Here is a 19,738-nt window from a genome sequence, read left to right as displayed (position 1 = left end):
ACACACAGACTGATATATTTCAAATGTTTATTTCTTTTAATTTTGATGATTATAACTGACAACTAAGGAAAATCCCAAATTCAGTATCTCAGAAAATTAGAATATTACTTAAGACCATTAAAAAGAAAGGACTTTTAGAAATCTTGGCCAACTGAAAAGTATGAACATGAAAAGTATGAGCATGTACAGCACTCAATACTTAGTTGGGACTCCTTTTGCCTGAATTACTGCAGCAATGCGGCATGGCATGGAGTCGATCAGTCTGTGGCACTGCTCAGGTGTTATGAGAGTCCAGGTTGCTCTGATGGTGGCTTTCAGCTTTCTGCATTGTTGGGTCTGGCATATCACATCTTCCTCTTCACAATACCCCATAGATTTTCTCAGGTGAGTTTGCTGGCCAATTAAGAACAGGGATACCATGGTCCTTAAATCAGATACTGGTAGCTTTGGCACTGTGTGCAGGTGCCAAGTCCTGTTGGTAAGGAAGCATGAAGTGCTCTAAAACTTCCTGGTATACGGCTGTGTTGACCTTGGACCTCAGAAAACACAGTGGACCAACACCAGCAGATGACATGGCACCCCAAACCATCACTGACTGTGGAAACTTTACACTGGACCTCAAACAACGTGGATTGTGTGCCTCTCCTCTCTTCCTCCAGACTCTGGGACCCTGATTTCCAAAGGAAATGCAAAATTTACTTTCATCAGAGAACATAACTTTGCACCACTCAGCAGCAGTCCAGTCCTTTTTGTCTTTAGCCCAGGCGAGACGCTTCTGACGCTGTCTGTTGTTCAAGAGTGGCTTGACACAAGGAATGCGACAACTGAAACCCATGTCTTGCATACGTCTGTGCGTAGTGGTTCTTGAAGCACTGACTCTAGCTGCAGTCCACTCTTTGTGAATCTCCCCCACATTTTTGAATGGGTTTTGTTTCACAATCCTCTCCAGGGTGCGGTTATCCCTATTGCTTGTACACTTTTTTCTACCACATCTTTTCCTTCCCTTCGTCTCTCTATTAATGTGCTTGGACACAGAGCTCTGTGAACAGCCAGCCTCTTTTGCAATGACCTTTTGTGTCTTGCCCTCCTTGTGCAAGGTGTCAATGATCGTCTTTTGGACAACTGTCAAGTCAGCAGTCTTCCCCATGATTGTGTAGCCTACAGAACTAGACTGAGAGACCATTTAAAGGCCTTTGCAGGTGTTTTGAGTTAATTTGAGCTGATTAGAGTGTGGCACCAGGTGTTTTCAATATTGAACCTTTTCACAATATTCTAATTTTCTGAGATACTGAATTTGGGATTTTCCTTAGTTGTCAGTTATAATCATCAAAATTAAAAGAAATAAACATCTGAAATATATCAGTCTGTGTGTAATGAATGAATATAATATACAAGTTTCACTTTTTGAATGGAATTAGTGAAATAAATCAAAACTTTTTGATGATATTCTAATTATATGACCAGCACCTGTACTAGTGAGTGTGTGTTCCACAGTAGAAAGAAAGTCAAACGGGTTTGTAACATGAGGGTAAGTATAAAAAAAGAGAGACTTTTAACCAGAGGTGGATGAAGTAGGCCTAAACAAATCAAGTAGGCTACTTGAGTGAAAGTATAGATACCCTTATAAAATATTACTCCAATAAAAGTTTTATGTACTGCTTTCCCATTTTACTTGAGTAAAAGTACAAAAGTACTAGATTTTTAATGTATTTACAAAAGGTATTAAAAGTAAAAAGTATTTATATATTTTATATAATCAGACTACTCAAAATACCTGGGGGAGAGGGAATTGGTGGGTCCAACATCATCAGTTGTTGACTCGAGAACAGCTGCAATTGGAGTCCAATTCGCAAATGAATCATTTGGTGTGATTTGCCAACCAGTTTAACAGGCTCATTGAAAAGAATCAGTTCATTCACAAATCGGACACTGCTGTTGCGTCTCAGAGCACATGACGATTTTTTTCGGTTCAAAATGACGAGTAACGAAATGAAATGTTGTGGAGTAAAATCCTACTCTCATTATGTAGCACTGGAATGTCCAAATTATTGTATTGAATCAGATTGTCCGTTTTTTTCTCTCATAGCCTGTAGCATTGGTAAGGCTGTGTTTAAGTCACTTTTTTATGCCCTTCCCTTGCTAACTTCCCTCCATTTTATTAATTCGGATATACATCAGTGCTTATGTTGCACAAGTTCCCACTACTGGCGGAAACTTTGCAATGGGTTTAAATGGAATGCCTTAAGCCCTTGATCACTTGGAATCCGCTATGGAAGCCAGCCATGCGAGATGCTGTTGTGACGTCACAGTCGCGTTGCATTGTGGTCTATGGATCTGCCTGAACATATGAGTAGACTAGCTTTCTCTTTCAAATTTAAGGGGTCGAGGGTCAGTACAAATAAACTTCCCTCATCCACTTGACAAAGTTGAATGCACTTCAAAATGGAGGCAAGTTCTTAGGGAAGTCTAAAAGTGGAGTTTAGCACAGCCAAAGTTAGATTTATTCTAACGCATCTGTCCATCCTAAACGGTTCTCACTCTCTCATTGAAAAAAAGTCAAATTCATTCTACCGAATCGGTTCATCCTAAAAGGTTCTCTCTTACATTTGTAGCATTAGAAAGCGCGATTCATTTTAGTGGATCAGTTTATCCTAATCGGTCATATATAAGGGTTGGAAAGGCCATTTTATTCTAGTGAATCAGTTCTTGTAAATAAACAGATTAAAATATGATTCACCCATTTTGAATCCCTGTACTGTTGTCAACTCGTCTATATGTGAAAAAGGGTCTTTTATTGTATTTAGTACACTCTGAAAAATGCTGGGTTGTTTCAACCCAAATTTGGTTCAAATATGGACAAACTCAGCCACTGGATTACATTTTTTAATTAAATTTTTAACCCAACGGTTGGGTTTGTCCATATTTGACCCAAATTTGGGTTGAAATAACCCAGTATTTTTTTTTTTTTTTGAGTGTGTAATTTACCTGTTCAAGTTTGATTCTTTCACCCTAATTGACATTGTTCATTCAAAACCCCTCACCGTTTCCATCTAAAACATAGCTCTGATTAAATTATGTGATTGTATAGTCTTTATTTATGAAAACATATTGCCCCTTTAACTAACTGTTTATCTAGCTATCATATCAGCTAATCAACTGGCATGCTACAGTTTCCCACCACTGTCCATTACAGTGTAGAATTGTGGGTAGTAAATGAAGCGTGTCTGTGAAATCTATAGGACATTTTTTGAAGATGATTCATCCGTTAGGATCTCTGGACAGCGACCCTTTCATCCGCCTACTTGCATGGCAAATGATATTGGCCCGTGTGACAGAAGAGGTCAGCACATGATGAATGCTGACCCTCCAAACACACAAAAGAGGCATCAACAGTCACACAAACACACAGAATAGAACAATCTGCTCACAATCACAGTAATTACAGTGGTTTCCACCAGATGTTTGTCTATGTGTTTGTGTGTGTACGTTTGTTTGTGTGGTAATAAAGGCATTTGCCCCAAATCCTTTGTAATTAAGATGTTCTCGACGTGAGTGACAGCTTGAAACCTTGAGACAGAAACACATTTTTCAAAGGCAAAAGAGAAGCTGCAGAGAGATGGAGTATGTGGGAGAGAAGAAGAGAGAAAATATGAAAGCTATTTCATCATGCGGAGCTCAGTGAATATTTCATCATGTGATCAAAAATAGCTATACACTCTGTTTCGCTTGTCTCTGTGTTTCTTCATACAGCAGGGTCTACCATCAGATGTGTTCGAACATGAATGTTTATGTGAACATGCTATGTTTATGTGAACTCTCACCTTTAAATTTTTATCAAGCAAATATATAGGAAAACAGTTTATAAATCATACTAAGTGATGTTTGAAAGTCTAAAAATGCAGAAAGTTTTCTGTGATGGGACCACTTTACAGTATAATATATACAATTTATACACTACAAAATTTATATTGGAAAGTCCCCATAAAACATACAAACCCAATGTATAGTTTTAAATAATAACTGTAAGGCATGTAAGTAAAATATTTTTGTGTTGGTTTTTTTTGTGCCAGATTCTATGAGAGTGGACTCAACATTCACTAAAGTATGGAAGAGGAATAGGGCCAAGCAATAATAAAAAAATAAAACCATCTCGAGATTAAAGTTGTTAAATTTTGAGAAAAAAACTTGTTAAATTTCGAGAAAAAAGTCGAGATAAAATGTTGAGAATAAACTCGTTAAATTATGAGAAAAATGTCGTTAAATTTCGAGAAAAAAGTCGAGATAAAATGTTGAGGATAAAGTCATTAAATTATGAGAATAAAGTCATTACGAGAAAAAAGTCGTTAAATTATGAGAACAAATTCGTAATTTAACGAATTTGTTCTCGTCATTTAACAACTTTTTTCTCATAATTTAATGACATTATTCTCAACATTTTATCTCAACTTTTTTCTCGAAATTTAATGACATTTTTCTCATAATTTAACGAATTTGTTCTCGTAATTTAATGACTTTTTTCTCATAATTTAATGACATTTATTCTCAACATTTTATCTCGACTTTTTTCTCGAAATTTAATGACATTTTTCTCGTAATTTAACGAATTTGGTCTCGTAATTTAACGATTTTTTTCTTATAATTTAATGACTTTATTCTCAACATTTTATCTCGACTTTTTTCTCGAAATTTAATGACATTTTTCTCATAATTTAACGAATTTGTTCTCGTAATTTAACGACTTTTTTCTCGTAATGTAATGACTTTATTCTCAATATTTTATCTCAACTTTTTTCTCGAAATTTAACAAGTTTTTTCTCGAAATTTAACAACTTTAATCTCGAGATGGTTTTATTTTTTTATTATTGCTTGGCCCTAATCCTCTTCCATACTGAAGTAACTGCTTATTCTTTATTATTTTCAATAGTGGACACTAACAAAGTATTTTTACTTTGTTACTGTATTTCAGTATTTTCCAAGTATCTATCAGAGTATTTTTATTTTGGAAAACATTTACTTTTACTTCACTACATTCTACAGCGTATCATACTTTTCACTCTACTACATTTAAACAAAACATGTTGTTCCTCATTATTTTGAACTGAAGAAATTGTCACCTTCTCGAGACACGAGCGGTGTCCGATTCATGAACAATGTGCAAATTGGTTCGCAAATCACATGAATGCATTGGTTCTTGAGTCAACAACTCACTGATTCGAATAATCCGGTCTCCAACTAATAATTCGCTGAATTCACAAGTCTGACTCAAAAAGAGCTGAGAAGTGCTTGAGAGCGCACATGAATGAAGCCGCGAAAATTAAGTTACTAAGCCGGATTTTAGGATTTATTATTGTAAATGAAAATTAAGTTTTGGTTCGTTTTGGTTATGAAGTAAAACGTTTTATTACTTGCAGATCAATACACATGAAGTGTCTGCATAATCTTCCTTATTGACTAGTGCTGGCTACTCAACAATTCACAATAATTCATAATGATGACAGAGTGAGCTGTACCCTATAAGCTCTATCTGTGTTTCTACTTTTTCACTTTTAATACTTAAGTACATTAAAAATCATGTCTTTTTGGTACTCCTTTTATTACTCAAGTAAAAATTGAAAGCGAGTACTTTTACTGGAGTAATATTTTAATATGGTATCTGTACTTTTATTCAAGTACTTGATTTGTGTACTTCATCCACCACTGATAAGTTTAATATCAGTATCAACAACTGTGATGGACAAAGTATACTTAAAATATCATCTTTTTACCTTGAGAGGCCATTGTGTATGGATGTATGACTAAAATACAGAGTGAAATAAAAACCAACATCTGTTATCTCAGATTACTGATGGTTGCCTGTGATTGGGGGGAGTTATGCAACCTCTCAGGAAAGGTCTGACTCCCTGTCCTCAGTATCCACTTGCATTTAATTATATTATATGCACTATTGCAAGAAATATCTAACTGAAGAGGAAGACAAGATGCTTTGTTGAGAAGATGCTTTGTTGAGAAGATAGATAGATAGATAGATAGATAGATAGATAGATAGATAGATAGATAGATAGATAGATAGATAGATAGATAGATAGATATGGAAAATCCTTGTAATGATAGAAGTACCAATGCATATATGTGTGTGTGTGTGTGTGTGTGTGTGTGTGTGTGTGTGTGTGTGTGTGTGTGTGTGTGTGTGTGTGTGTGTGTGTGTGTGTGTGTGTGTGTGGGTGAGAGAGACTGTTCATGGAGCCTGAGGCAGAGCCCTGCAGGTTGCTATTGGCAGACTGTTTGATAGTATCCTGCCTGTGAACTGATGCTGGAAGCTTTGTTTTAGCACCGTGTTTCGTAACACAAATGATATTAAGCTACAAATACCCATATAGCAATTTTTTTTTTTCTGGCCAGTTCTGGTCCACACACCCACTTTTCCCTTGGCCCACATACAAAATGACAGCCCCGGGGTGGCCCGGACCGGAATTAAAGACAAGGGCCAAACATGGGCCACAACTGGCCCAAGTCTCAGCCGATCAGTAACCCATAACTGGACATAGCTCCTTATTGCATATTATTTTACTTTAGTTTTGTATACTCAACTCTTAAGTGTCTCTTTTTAAGTGTAAGATGCAAGATAAGCTAACATTTTGGTGCGGAGGTTACTTTTTGAAAGTTGACTGTTGTGGAGAAGTTTAGACTTCATTTGTTTGCTTACATGTTACACAAATTACAGAGGAGGCAGGGCTAGCTGTCATTTAGGCAAGTTATCACAAAGGCTACATCTCAATAACTTCTGAGTCAAAATTAAAGTTTTTACAGATAGTTAGATGTGAAGTTCACACCTATGGAAGCTTGTTCCCACCAAATTGTGACTTTTTATCTCAATTTTATCACAATTGCAAACTGAGAAAAAAAAGTCAGAATTGCGAGTTATAAACTCACAGCTGCAAGAAATAAAGTCAGAATTGCGAGACAAAGTCGTAGTTTGCGAGAAACATGTCAGAATTGTGAGATAAAATTAGTTTATATCACAATTTGGACATTTTTTCTCACAATTCTGAGAAAGATTTGTGAGAAACTGAATTGCCAAATATAAACAATTACAAGAAAAATGTCAAAATTGTGAGATAAAGAGTTTAAATCTCACAATTGGAAGTCAGAATTATGAGTTATAATCTTTGAATTGCAAGTCATAAACTGAATTGCGAGACATAAACTAAGTCATAAGACATAAAAAGCCACAATTGCCCTTTTTAATTGAGTTTCTCACAATTCCGACTGTTTCTCATTCATTCATTTCTTTATTTAACCAGGTTAAAAACTCATTGAGATTAAAATCTCTTTTACAAGAGTGACCTGGCCAAGAAAGCAGCAGCAATAACATAGACATACAAATACCCATCAAGACAAAAAAAACAAAACAAAAAAAAAAACAATCAAAGATCACAGCAGCAGTTTACCAAAGGATAAAACACATAATCTGTTAAAAGTAACTTAAACTCATTTAGTGATGGAAGCACAGTCAGCTTTAAGACATAAGACATTTAAGACATTTTTTTCTCCCAAGTCCGAGTTTATATCTCACAGTTCTGAGAAAAAAAGAAGAAACAAGCTTCCATATACATTAGTTACATCCTTTGACTAAATCTTAAAAAGTAGCTTGAACAGCAAGACATGTTTGAAGCCTTTGTGCAGTATTAGGACAATGAGAGAGCTTAGCAGTGTCATGGTCTGAATTAACTGCTGTGTTAAAAGTGATCTGCGCACAGCAGGAATAAGCTAGCTGAAACTAGTCTGTCTGAGGTTGTCACACATACTGGATATTTGCCATAATTGGGTCATGTGATCAAAGAGTTCTCATAGCCTCAGCACGAGCCCTTCAGTAATGAGGGTAGTCCGCACTGTCACTGCGAAGACAAGCTACGGACACTGGGGTACCAGGCTTCGATTCAGGTTGCCATGGTGATGCGCATCCCAGCTAGAGTGGGTGCCATGAGTTACCGTGGAAACTGGAGATGCCTGAGGGGGCCGGAGGTAATTGGCAGGAATGATAGTGGCAGCCACTTTCTTCTGTGGTGCTGAGAATCTCTTGATGGCTGGGAAAACAGCTTTTTTTTTTGTTTGTTTCTGTTTCTTTCTTTTTTGGTCGATCTCTAGAGCTGAGAGCTTTTTTCCCACATGGGTAACTCACAGCCGATGATGGATGTGTGTGTGGGTGTGGAAGGGTCAGAGAGAGGGAGAAAAAAAGAGACGGGGAGGAGATAGATAGGTGTTTTGGCTCAGGCCAAACTGTGTCAGCCAGCTTTGGACTTTTACATTTCAGACATTAGTTTATTGAGAACTTTGGATGTTTTTGTGCAATAAACTTTGTTTTTATATGTCATGCCACATGTGATATAGTAAAGTATATATACTGTAGTGTGTAATATAAATTTTGGTCACACTTTAGATTAGGGTCCAGTTCTCACTATTAACTATGACTTTTGCCTCAATAAACTCCTTACTGCTTATTAATAGTTAGTAAGGTAGTTGTTAAGTTCAGGTATTGGGTAGGAATTGATTAAGGGATATAGAATATGGTCATGCAGAACAAGGCATTAATATGTGCTTTATAAGTACTAATAAACAGCCAATAAGCATGCTAATAAGAAACTAGTTGGACCCTAAACTAAAGTGTTACCTACATTTTAAATGGCTAAATACTGCATTAGTGCTATGAATATATATATATATATATATATATATATATATATATATATATATATATATATATATACACAAGTAGCAGACACAAAGCTAATTTCTAGTAAACTTTTTAGGCATCATCATTAAACATGATAAATTTACTTGAGAAGCAAAATTGTGTAAGATATAGGCTACATTTTTAAAGAATATATCTTAATATTTAAGAATGACTAATATCCTAACATTTAGGAATTAAATAATATCTTAATTTATTTTAAGCATAAACCTTGCAGAAGTTTTGTTAAATGTATGCTTTAAAAATTTTGAAAAGAAATTTATTCTTAAATATTTTATTACATTTTTAGATATCAAGTTATTAATTCTTAAGTATTATCGGTAACAATTTACAATAAGATCCCATTAGTTATTGCATTAAGTATTAAATAACTAATAATAACCAATACATTTGTTACAGTATTTATTTAATATTTTTACCGGTCAATGTTGGTTGATAAAAATACATCTGTTCACTGTTAGTTCATGCTATAGCTCATGTCCTTTAAATAACATTAACATTTACAACTTTTAATTATAATGATAAAATTAATTATAAAATGTTAATGTATTAGTAAATGTTGAAATAAACATTAACTTGGATTAATAAATGCTTTCAGATTTTTCGTTGTTTTTCATATATATATACATATACATACATTCTGAAAAAGTCTTATAACTTCATTAGTGGGAAACTGATTCATATGAATAAATTTGGGCCTTGTTTCACAGACAGGGCTTAGATTAAGCCAGGAATAGGCTTTAGTTAAATTAGAACATTAAAGTAGCTTTTATAAACGTGCCTTAGAAAAAAAAAAACATTACTGGTGTGCATTGAGATAAAAACAATGGAATTGACATTTTAAGATGCAGTAAAAGTTGCTTTCAGTTAAAACAGCTCAAACATGCATTTTAGTAGGACTAGCTTAAGCCTTGTCTGTGAAACCAGGCAGTAATATTCTAACTTAGCAGTAATCTAAAATAAATATTTTCAAATGTCACTTCTGTTCATAACTGATCCTCATAATATCAGCCATTTTCACTCTCTGTACTCTTAATCCTGATCTCTCCAGTTTTATCTGATAATTCTCTATATTTCTAGGTCAAGCTAACGATATCTACCTGCCACTCTGAATTACATTTCATATACTGTGCTTGATATGAACGCTATACGTGGTTTCTTTACCTTGTGGGATTTTGTTCTTGTTGCAGGGATGAAAAAGGAAACAAAACAATTTGAAAAGATCCTGTTTAGGAGGCTCTGGGTTTAATCTGGTAACCAGGCAACAGCGGAGCCTGGATCTTCCGCTAGTGAGCGCAGCCTCACCACGTGAATCCACCTCACGTGCTGCCCATTTCACACGCACACACACACCTACTGTACTGTACACACACAAACACTTGCACACAGTACTGTTAATGAGCATTGGGATTATCTCATGCATAAGTGACTTTCACCGCTGTCAACAGCAGTGAGTTCTAATTGGGTCAGTCATCCAAACCTTTCTCTGTGCTCCTGATCTCACCCAAGGAATGTCCATGTGGACCCCCTTAACAAGAGAACCAACCAACCATCCTCGCAACCACAGGACACACAAATCACGCATATACACACACTAGCTTCTCATATAGGTATTAAAAACAGCATTTACATTTCACAAATTTTCCATGGTGCCTGATATAAATGGCTCTTTGTTTGAATATATTCACTTTTAATTTACTTTTACTGTAATCTTCATTTTTTACATTCTGTTTATTTCTATTACAGAATCTCTTGACAGATTCTCTCTAAATTTGTTCATAAGTTCCCATGATACACTGCTTAAATAACTAGGACATTGTTTTGCATTGCATATGTCTGCTTATTTTATCCTCAGTATATTTGTTTATATGTGTACATTTAATTTGACATGTTACAGCTGACCTCCACATGTATGTGTGACCCTAAGAACCCTATATTTAATGCATATTTAGTATTAGAGCAATAATAATAATCTGGGTATTGCTTTTCTTTAAACACATTATTATCACATCAGCAAAATCCAATATCCATCAACCTCTAAGTCGAATGTATTGATATTTAATTATTAGATATTATTATTTAGATATTGATATTTGTACTGATTTTGTTCCTTTTTCCCTTAAAATGGACCTATTATGCCCCTTTTTACAAGATGTAATATAAGACTTAGGTGTGCCCAGAATGTGTCTGTCAAAATACCCCACATATAATTTATTATACCGAGTTATAAATGCAGAGTTTTGAGTGGAAGAAAAAAACATGCTGTTTTCCTGCATGTATCTTTAAATGCAAATGAGCTGCCGCTCCCCACCCCACTTTCAAGAAGTGGGCGGAGCCTGTACAGCTTGCGCCTCAGATACTCTGCCGAAAACTAAAACATCTGTTTGATTTTGATTATCATCTCTATCGCAGTCACGCTCACATGACATTGCAGTTCTTCATCATCATGAAAGTTTATTATCTGCATGCGTTTTAAAGCCACATGAGTCTAAACTTCTGATATATGTTTTTCTGAGTGCAGACATCAGACATCACGTGCACAGAAAGCTGTCTGTCAGACAGCACATCTCATGAGTCTTAAACTAAGTTCTCTTTCACGTCTTATTGCACTTAAACTGTCAAATACACACAAGGTTATGGCAAAAACACACAAAGTTCACATAATCACAATCGGTTATGTCTGTGAACGTAAACAGCAGGGAAAGAAATCGCATATTTGATCTGTTAAAGTGAAAGCAGCGTAACACTGTTCTTAATGAATAACTTCAGTGTAGCTGTAATAAGAATACAATTCTTACTTGAATGTTGTTGTTTAATGATCTGGTGAGGAGATAAAGATGGCAGACTGTGTACAGCTCACTCAGGGCGGGGTCTATGCTAATAGGGCAGAGTCCGTCAGTAGTCGTGGGCGGGGCCTGTGCAATGTGACGTCACATTGCTAGAATCTGAAAACGGCTTGTTCTGAGACAATGCTTATGATTTATGGGAATTAAAGGCACCCTAGAACTTTTTTTAAAAAGATGTAATATAAGTCTAAGGTGTCCCCTGAATGTGTCTGTGAAGTTTCAGCTCAAAATACCCCATAGATTTTTTTTAATTCATTTTTTTAACTGCCTATTTTGGGGAATCATTATAAATGAGCCGATTCAGGGCTACTGGCCCTTTAATTCTCCTGCTCCACGCCCACGGAGCTTGCGCTTGCCTTGAACAGTGCATAAACAAAGTTTACACAGCTAATATAACCCTCAAATGGATCTTTACAAAGTGTTTGTCATTCATGCGGCATGCATGCGTCGGATTATGTGAGTATTGTATACTGTTATATTGTTTACATTTGATTCTGAATGAATTTGAGGCTATGCTCCGTGGCTAACAGCTAATGCTACACTGTTGGGAGAGATTTATAAAGAATGAAGTTGTGTTTATGAATTATACAGACTGCAAGTGTTTAAAAATGAAAATAGCGACGGCTCTTGAATACAGTAAGAAAAGATTGGTAACTTTCACCACATTTAACAGTACATTAGCAACATGCTAACGAAACATTTAGAAAGACAGTTTACAAAAATCACTAAAAATATCATAATATCATGGATCATGTCAGTTATTATTGCTCCATCTGCCATTTTTCGCTATTGTTCTTGCTTGCTTACCTAGTCTGTTGATTCACCTGTGCAGATCCAGACGTTAATACTGGCTGCCCTTGTCTAATGCCTTTCATAATGTTGGGAACATGGGCTGGCATATGCAAATATTGGGGGCGTACACCCCGACTGTTACGTAACAGTCGGTGTTATGTTGAGATTCGCCTGTTCTTCTGAGGTCTTTTAAACAAATGAGATTTATATAAGAAGGAGGAAACAATGGAGTTTGAGACTCACTGTATGTCTTTTCCATGTACTGAACTCTTGTTATTTGACTATGCCAAGATAAAGTCAATTTTTCATTCGAGGGCACCTTTAAGGTGTGGGTGGTTGTGCACACACTCTCGACACACATTTATGTTCAAACACCATGTAAAAGAGAATTTTGCATAATAGGACACTTTTAACAAGTGTTGCCCAAGGCATTATGTGCAGATATTATTAGATAAATTGAGTAGATTGTGAAGTAAACCCCTGCCCAGCTAGCAGCACATCTCTAATCTACCTCGCTCTTTTTTCTTTCTTTCCTTCTTTCTCTTGAAGGAGGGGGAATCCAGCCTCACGGCATATTTTAAATGTAGGTCACATGAGCGTGACAGAAACTTCAGCAGGTGCCAAGACAATCTCTGACCCTCAGCTTATGGACCACTGCGAGGTGTGTTGATAAAAACAGTAAGTTACTGTCAATGCTAATTGAGGTTGATTCACCCCAGCAAGTTTCTCTTCATGTTGCTTACTGTTGCCATCTCACACTGAATAATGGTGGTCTGGTCTCAGTCTCTTGTCTCGTCTGATATTGCATTTAAACTGGAAAGCATAATTTTGCATAAGAATTTTATCTCCTATATTGTAGTGTTTCCAACGTCGCAAATTTTATGAGTTTCATTGCATCTGACTGAAATGGAAACTGGGTTTCCCTGTCTGATGAAGTGAAATCTTCTGCTCAGAGTTTCTCAGGGAAAAAGTTGTAAGCAGTCAGAAACTTTGGTAATTAGACTGTGCTTTCCTTCATGCACCTCTCCAGTGGGGAAAAGAGCACTCAAAAAAATGATTCTAGCTGCTTGTTCAGTTTATTTAAATAAAATAAGCTGAACCAACACAAATCTTTAGTTTTTTACTTAATTGGCATTTGCACTCAATTGTATTACGTTAAATGAAATTAAATTTGCAAAATGTTAGGTTAACCTAAACCATTTGTGTTGGGATGACATGAATCATTTATGTTGCATTGATTGAAACTGGGCAGTGGATTTCTAGTTCCCAGCATGCTTTGCGTAGGGAAAGATCAGGACAGTAAATGTTGAACTTAAGTGCTGTTTAATGTGTTTTTAGTAAAGGGAAATACCTTTTAAAGTTTGATGTTCAGTTATATTTGACATTTAAAAGAGTTTGTTATGTCGATTTTTTTGAGGTTACCATTATGCTGAAGTGTAGACCTTGTGGTTAGGCTATGGGTGGCTGCATGAAATAAATCTATGTTGTTCTCAACAAGCTTTAACTGTGCTAAAGCCAGTGATGAGAAGTTCTTTACCTGATCATTACTTGCATGCTATAAATGTTACTTAGCATATGAAAAAGTGATATTTTTGTTTAGTTTTTATAGAAATATAAATAAATTAGTTTGAGGGCCAGCACATAATTTACACAGTCTACATATGGTCATCAGCTTTATTCCTCTCAATGGTCATGAAACATGTATGTCTGTGTACAACAGCTATTCACAACCTAAGCACAAGCGCACATCTTCACCATGATGGTAACAAAATTTTTTTTATATATATACGCTACAAACTCTTTTAAATGTTCAAAATAACTAAACATTAAACACTTAAACACTAACAGGTCTTTCCATTTCCTTAAAAGTGCAGAAAACTTGAGCAACACTGCACAAGGGCACCAGTCTGAATTGCAATAGCACTGGTTGGATCAACAAGAATGAATTATGTTGAGGAAACATTCACAGAATATGTCAAATGAAACTGGTGTGATCTCATTCAATTACCATGAATTTTACTCATCAGTACAATTAACCTATCTTAAGTTCAAATAAATCAGTTCAACTGTGTGGAAATAGGTGTCATAATTGAATTAAGTTAGACCAACAAGTTATTTTTTTGAGTGAGAGAGACTGAGATCCCTGAAAAGTTGAACTTATGAAGGGAAAAAAATTAACAAATGATCTTAGTTCTACTTCTATTGTCCTTCAGAGTCTTTATGTGTTCATGTCCCTGTGGATTTTTATAAATTAGACACCATTAAAACACATTCTTTAAACTTATTAGTTTTAATTTTTGTCATAAAGTCCAAAACATTTCCAAAACATTTCAAACTATGTATTGTGTTTAATAGCATTTTGTGATAGAAATAAAATGGGTGGTTTTAGGCTAGTTTCTTTTATCAGAATTAAACAAAAGTAAATATTTTCCTATTTTTTTTTTCATAATTTAATTGGAAATGGACCACAATAAAAATATATGATATGATATGACCCACAATAAAAGTTTTTTTTTTTTTTTCCACTTATCATGTTTCACATTTCATCTCAATTTCATCACAGACACTGTTGTCTTTTTGATATGTACACTAACTAGGTACAGTCGTAATTTGGGTAAAAAAAAATAAAATTATATATATATATATATATATATATATATATATATATATATATATATATATATATATAAAAAAAAAATCATAATTAAACAATAAATATTAAAATTCTTAGTTTATTGGACTTGTGATTTAGGCCATTAAGATAAAAAAAAAAAAAAAAAAAACATGTTAAGATTTGTATGTATTTTTATAGTTTAATGTCTCCATGAAGTCAAAATTGACAATTCTTGTTTTTTATGGAATATTGCGGTATTTAGAATAAATTATTTATCTGCACATCTTTTTTTTAAATGCATGTGTCCTCATAATCTTTAATCAAAATAACTTCCCCTCCCTCTTGCAACTACATCTCATCTCTTCTCTGATGACATATTTACTGGCACAAAGGTGGGAAAACCTGTCACTCACATGAGATCACAGCAATAACAAACCACAATGATCAAATCAATTCCCGATGGACAAAATCAAGTCCCGTCTGACATTTTTTCTTGTTCAAAAAACTGTTTCACTTGGATATTCATCACAATAGAGAAGAAAACTTCTGTTTCAATAACTTTGCCTGGATCTGAGGCAAAAGTAAAACAATAAAATCTATACATAAAGGACTTTTCAATCCCAGGAACATAAAAACCCCCTTAGCTGACAAAAGACTTAGGCTATATATGTTTGTAAGTATAATGTGTCCATCAATGACATTTGACATAATAGTCACTTATGATAAACATTTTCATGGTTCATCACCTGACAGAAACACTCTAAAGTATTACTGATTATTCATTTCCCTCATCACGTTGTTTGGCTGGCAGGAGTTGTTTGTTGGTTCAGTGGAAGGACACATTGATTTATTACTGTAGCGATTGTACTCACTCTATCTCTCTTCAGGACTCTGCAGGACTGCTCAGACAGGCATCATTGGACAGGGCATGGACGAGTCCTCCATCTTGCCTCTGCTGAAAACACACGTCAATGACATCTGGGGCTGAATCAACATATGGCCCAACACCAATAGCTAAAGTACCCAGATAATTCTGAAAAACAGGAAGGTTAATGCTTCCCTTGAGCAAACATTTAATGCTGATCCAAGTTCTTCAACTAACCTTTGAGGTAATTTGTCATGTATTTGCATTGATATATTCACTACATGGGTATTGGCTTATCAGGATCATCATTTACCCATTGGTTATTTTTCTTTGGCATTAACTCCCCTCCCCTCCCTCATCAAACTTGCTTTGTCTCAACTTCTCTCCCCAGTTTGTGTAGCTGTGCTTTGTTTTAATAAGAGTCAGTCAGTAACAGGCGGCCAGCTCTTGCTCATTGATCCAGGCAAGCACATCTCCCAGCTGCCTAAAGAACCCAGGCTTGCCACATTGATTGGAGCAAGTGAGCCTTCAGCAAGCAGGAGGCCTCCTGAGGGAGCTTCGCACATTCACATGGACACACGGACACGTACACAGAGCCTGTAATCTGCTTGTGTGGGCTGTTTTTGAATTATCAAGGCTAGGGAATTTTAGAAACACAATGCAGGACACATGGCCCAAATTTATGCAAGGACTCTAATGCTAATGTACTTACAATCCAGTTCAGTGCATACCAGGATAAAGTAAATGTGTTACTAGGCTATTTTTTGTCATTTGTTTATGAAGTTTATGTGGATACACATAAACCGTATTAAAAGGCTTTTTTAAACACTTGTTTATCTGCACTTTTGGCCCTGTCGACTGGAAATAAGAGTACATTAAAACACTTCTAAAGTAACTCATTTATTTAATTTGTCCTGGGGTGAACACACATGCATCCCTGAAGAATTCTGTCTGTCATTGTCTTCTGCATCTCAAAACTATGGATACCCATTTCCAACATGAACACAACATAAGAAAAAAATACATTGGTAAATCGTAATTTAATTATGAGATAAAAAGTAATAATTATTAAATAAAAAGTTGATATTAAAAGTACACAGCCCAGGACATGACATGCAGGAAAAAAACCAGGGATTTGCACAGGGGGGTTGCTCGGGCAACTGCCCATATGCCCTTCTCGACTCACGTTGCCCTTCCGAGGTGGAAAAAAATAAATAAATAAATCGTACAATGGATGCAGAATTTCACGTAAGGTTGGTAGGGGAGTGCCCTTTTTTTAGGTCAGAGCAACTGCCCCTCAAAATTCCTGTGCACGTCCCTGGGCTAAACCGTGCACACGATTTATTAATTCGTTCCCTCGATTTACTAAAACGTGCGCACGATTTACTAGTTGATTCCCTCGATTTACTAAAACGTGCGCACGATTTACTAGTTCATTCCCTCGATTTACTAAAACGTGCGCACGATTTACTAGTTCATTCCCTCGATTTACTAAAACGTGTGCACGATTTGCGTTCATTCCCTCGATTTACTAAAACGTGCGCAAAATTTACTAGTTCATTCCCTCGATTTACTAAAACGTGCGCACTATTTACTAGTTCATTCCCTCGATTTACTAAAACGTGCGCACGATTTACTAGTTCATTCCCTCGATTTACTAAAACGTGCGCACGATTTACTAGTTGATTCCCTCGATTTACTAAAACATGAGCACGATTTACTAGTTCATTCCCTCGATTTACTAAAACGTGCGCAAAATTTACTAGTTCATTCCCTCGATTTACTAAAACGTGCGCACGATTTACTAGTTGATTCCCTCGATTTACTAAAACGTGTGCACGATTTGCGTTCATTCCCTCGATTTACTAAAACGTGCGCAAAATTTACTAGTTCATTCCCTCGATTTACTAAAACGTGCGCACGATTTACTAGTTCATTCCCTCGATTTACTAAAACGTGCGCACGATTTACTAGTTCATTCCCTCGATTTACTAAACGTGCGCACGATTTACTAGTTCATTCCCTCGATTTACTAAAACGTGCGCACGATTTACTAGTTCATTCCCTCGATTTACTAAAACGTGCGCACGATTTACTAGTTAATTCCCTCGATTTACTAAAACGTGCGCACAATTTACTAGTTCATTCCCTCGATTTACTAAAACATGTGCACGATTTGCGTTCATTCCCTCGATTTACTAAAACGTGCGCAAAATTTACTAGTTCATTCCCTCGATTTACTAAAACGTGCGCACGATTTACTAGTTCATTCCCTCGATTTACTAAAACGTGCGCACGATTTACTAGTTAATTCCCTCGATTTACTAAAACGTGCGCACGATTTACAAGTTCATTCCCTCGATTTACTAAAACGTGCGCACGATTTACTAGTTAATTCCCTCGATTTACTAAAACGTGTGCACGATTTGCGTTCATTCCCTCGATTTACTAAAACGTGCGCAAAATTTACTAGTTCATTCCCTCGATTTACTAAAACGTGCGCACGATTTACTAGTTCATTCCCTCGATTTACTAAAACGTGCGCACGATTTACTAGTTAATTCCCTCGATTTACTAAAACGTGCGCACAATTTACTAGTTCATTCCCTCAATTTACTAAAACTTGTGCACGATTTACTAGTTAATTCCTTCGATTTACTAAAACGTGCGCACGATTTACCAGTTCATTCCCTCAATTTACTAAAACGTGCGCACGATTTACTAGTTCATTCCCTCGATTTACTAAAACGTGCGCACGATTTACTAGTTCATTCCCTCAATTTACTAAAACGTGCGCACAATTTACTAGTTCATTCCCTCAATTTACTAAAATGTGCGCACGATTTACTAGTTCATTCCTTCGATTTACTAAAACGTGCGCACGATTTACTAGTTCATTCCCTCGATTTACTAAAACGTGCGCACAATTTACTAGTTCATTCCCTCAATTTACTAAAACGTGCGCACAATTTACTAGTTCATTCCCTCAATTTACTAAAATGTGCGCACGATTTACTAGTTCATTCCTTCGATTTACTAAAACGTGCGGACGATTTACTAGTTAATTCCCTCGATTTACTAAAACGTGCGCACGATTTACAAGTTCATTCCCTCGATTTTCTAAAATGTGCACACGATTTACTAGTTCATTCCCTCGATTTACTAAAACGTGCGCACGATTTACAAGTTCATTCCCTCGATTTTCTAAAATGTGCACACGATTTACTAGTTCATTCCCTCGATTTACTAAAACGTGCGCACGATTTACCAGTTCATTCCCTTGATTTACTAAAACGTGCGCACGATTTACTAGTTCATTCCCTCGATTTATAAATAATGCACATGATTCTCATAATTTCAGCTTCTATGTCATAATTATTACTTTTTGTCACAATTTTGACTCTTTTCTCATAATTTTGACTTTTTTCCCTCATAATTTTGACTTATGTCATATAACATATAACATTCTATGTCATAATTATGATTTACCAGAACATGACTTGACATTAGAAATGATGTGCAATAAAATATTCTGTTTACAAGTGTTGGGGGTCATTAAAAGTTCATTAAAGAGAGTTTTAGAGCTAATATGGATGGGAAGACTGACTTAACAACTTCAATTTTCATCTAAAGCTATTATATGGCTTCAGAAGAATTGGAAAATAGTACACAAATCACACTTTTTTGTTCTTTTTTTTTTTTTTGAGCTTGACAGCTCGTTGTAAAGTATTATCCAATCTTATCCTGGCAAACTTACAACAGAACGTCTAATTCATTCTATTTTTATGTGACTCTTAGGTTTGGATTTATCAAAAATAGTAGATATATAATATATAGGAGGTTGCAAAAAAAAATTGGCCACTCATTCATAT

The 19,738-nt window shown here is 35.6% G+C and overlaps 1 long non-coding RNA gene across 1 annotated transcript in view; it reads left to right on the top strand.

Moving 5' to 3' along the window:
• LOC125258468 overlaps positions 1–16,692 on the top strand; it is a 33,716-nt gene extending 17,024 nt beyond the window's left edge. The window contains exons 3-5 of the long non-coding RNA XR_007182628.1: positions 12,937–13,065; positions 15,889–16,110; positions 16,258–16,692. This is a non-coding gene — a long non-coding RNA (uncharacterized LOC125258468). The remainder of the gene's footprint in view (positions 1–12,936; positions 13,066–15,888; positions 16,111–16,257) is intronic.
• Positions 16,693–19,738: the final 3,046 nt, after the last annotated feature.

This window comes from Megalobrama amblycephala, linkage group LG22 (assembly GCF_018812025.1).
Source record: "Megalobrama amblycephala isolate DHTTF-2021 linkage group LG22, ASM1881202v1, whole genome shotgun sequence".
Taxonomy (NCBI): domain Eukaryota; kingdom Metazoa; phylum Chordata; class Actinopteri; order Cypriniformes; family Xenocyprididae; genus Megalobrama; species Megalobrama amblycephala.
This window is presented reverse-complemented; position numbering and strand designations above follow the sequence as displayed.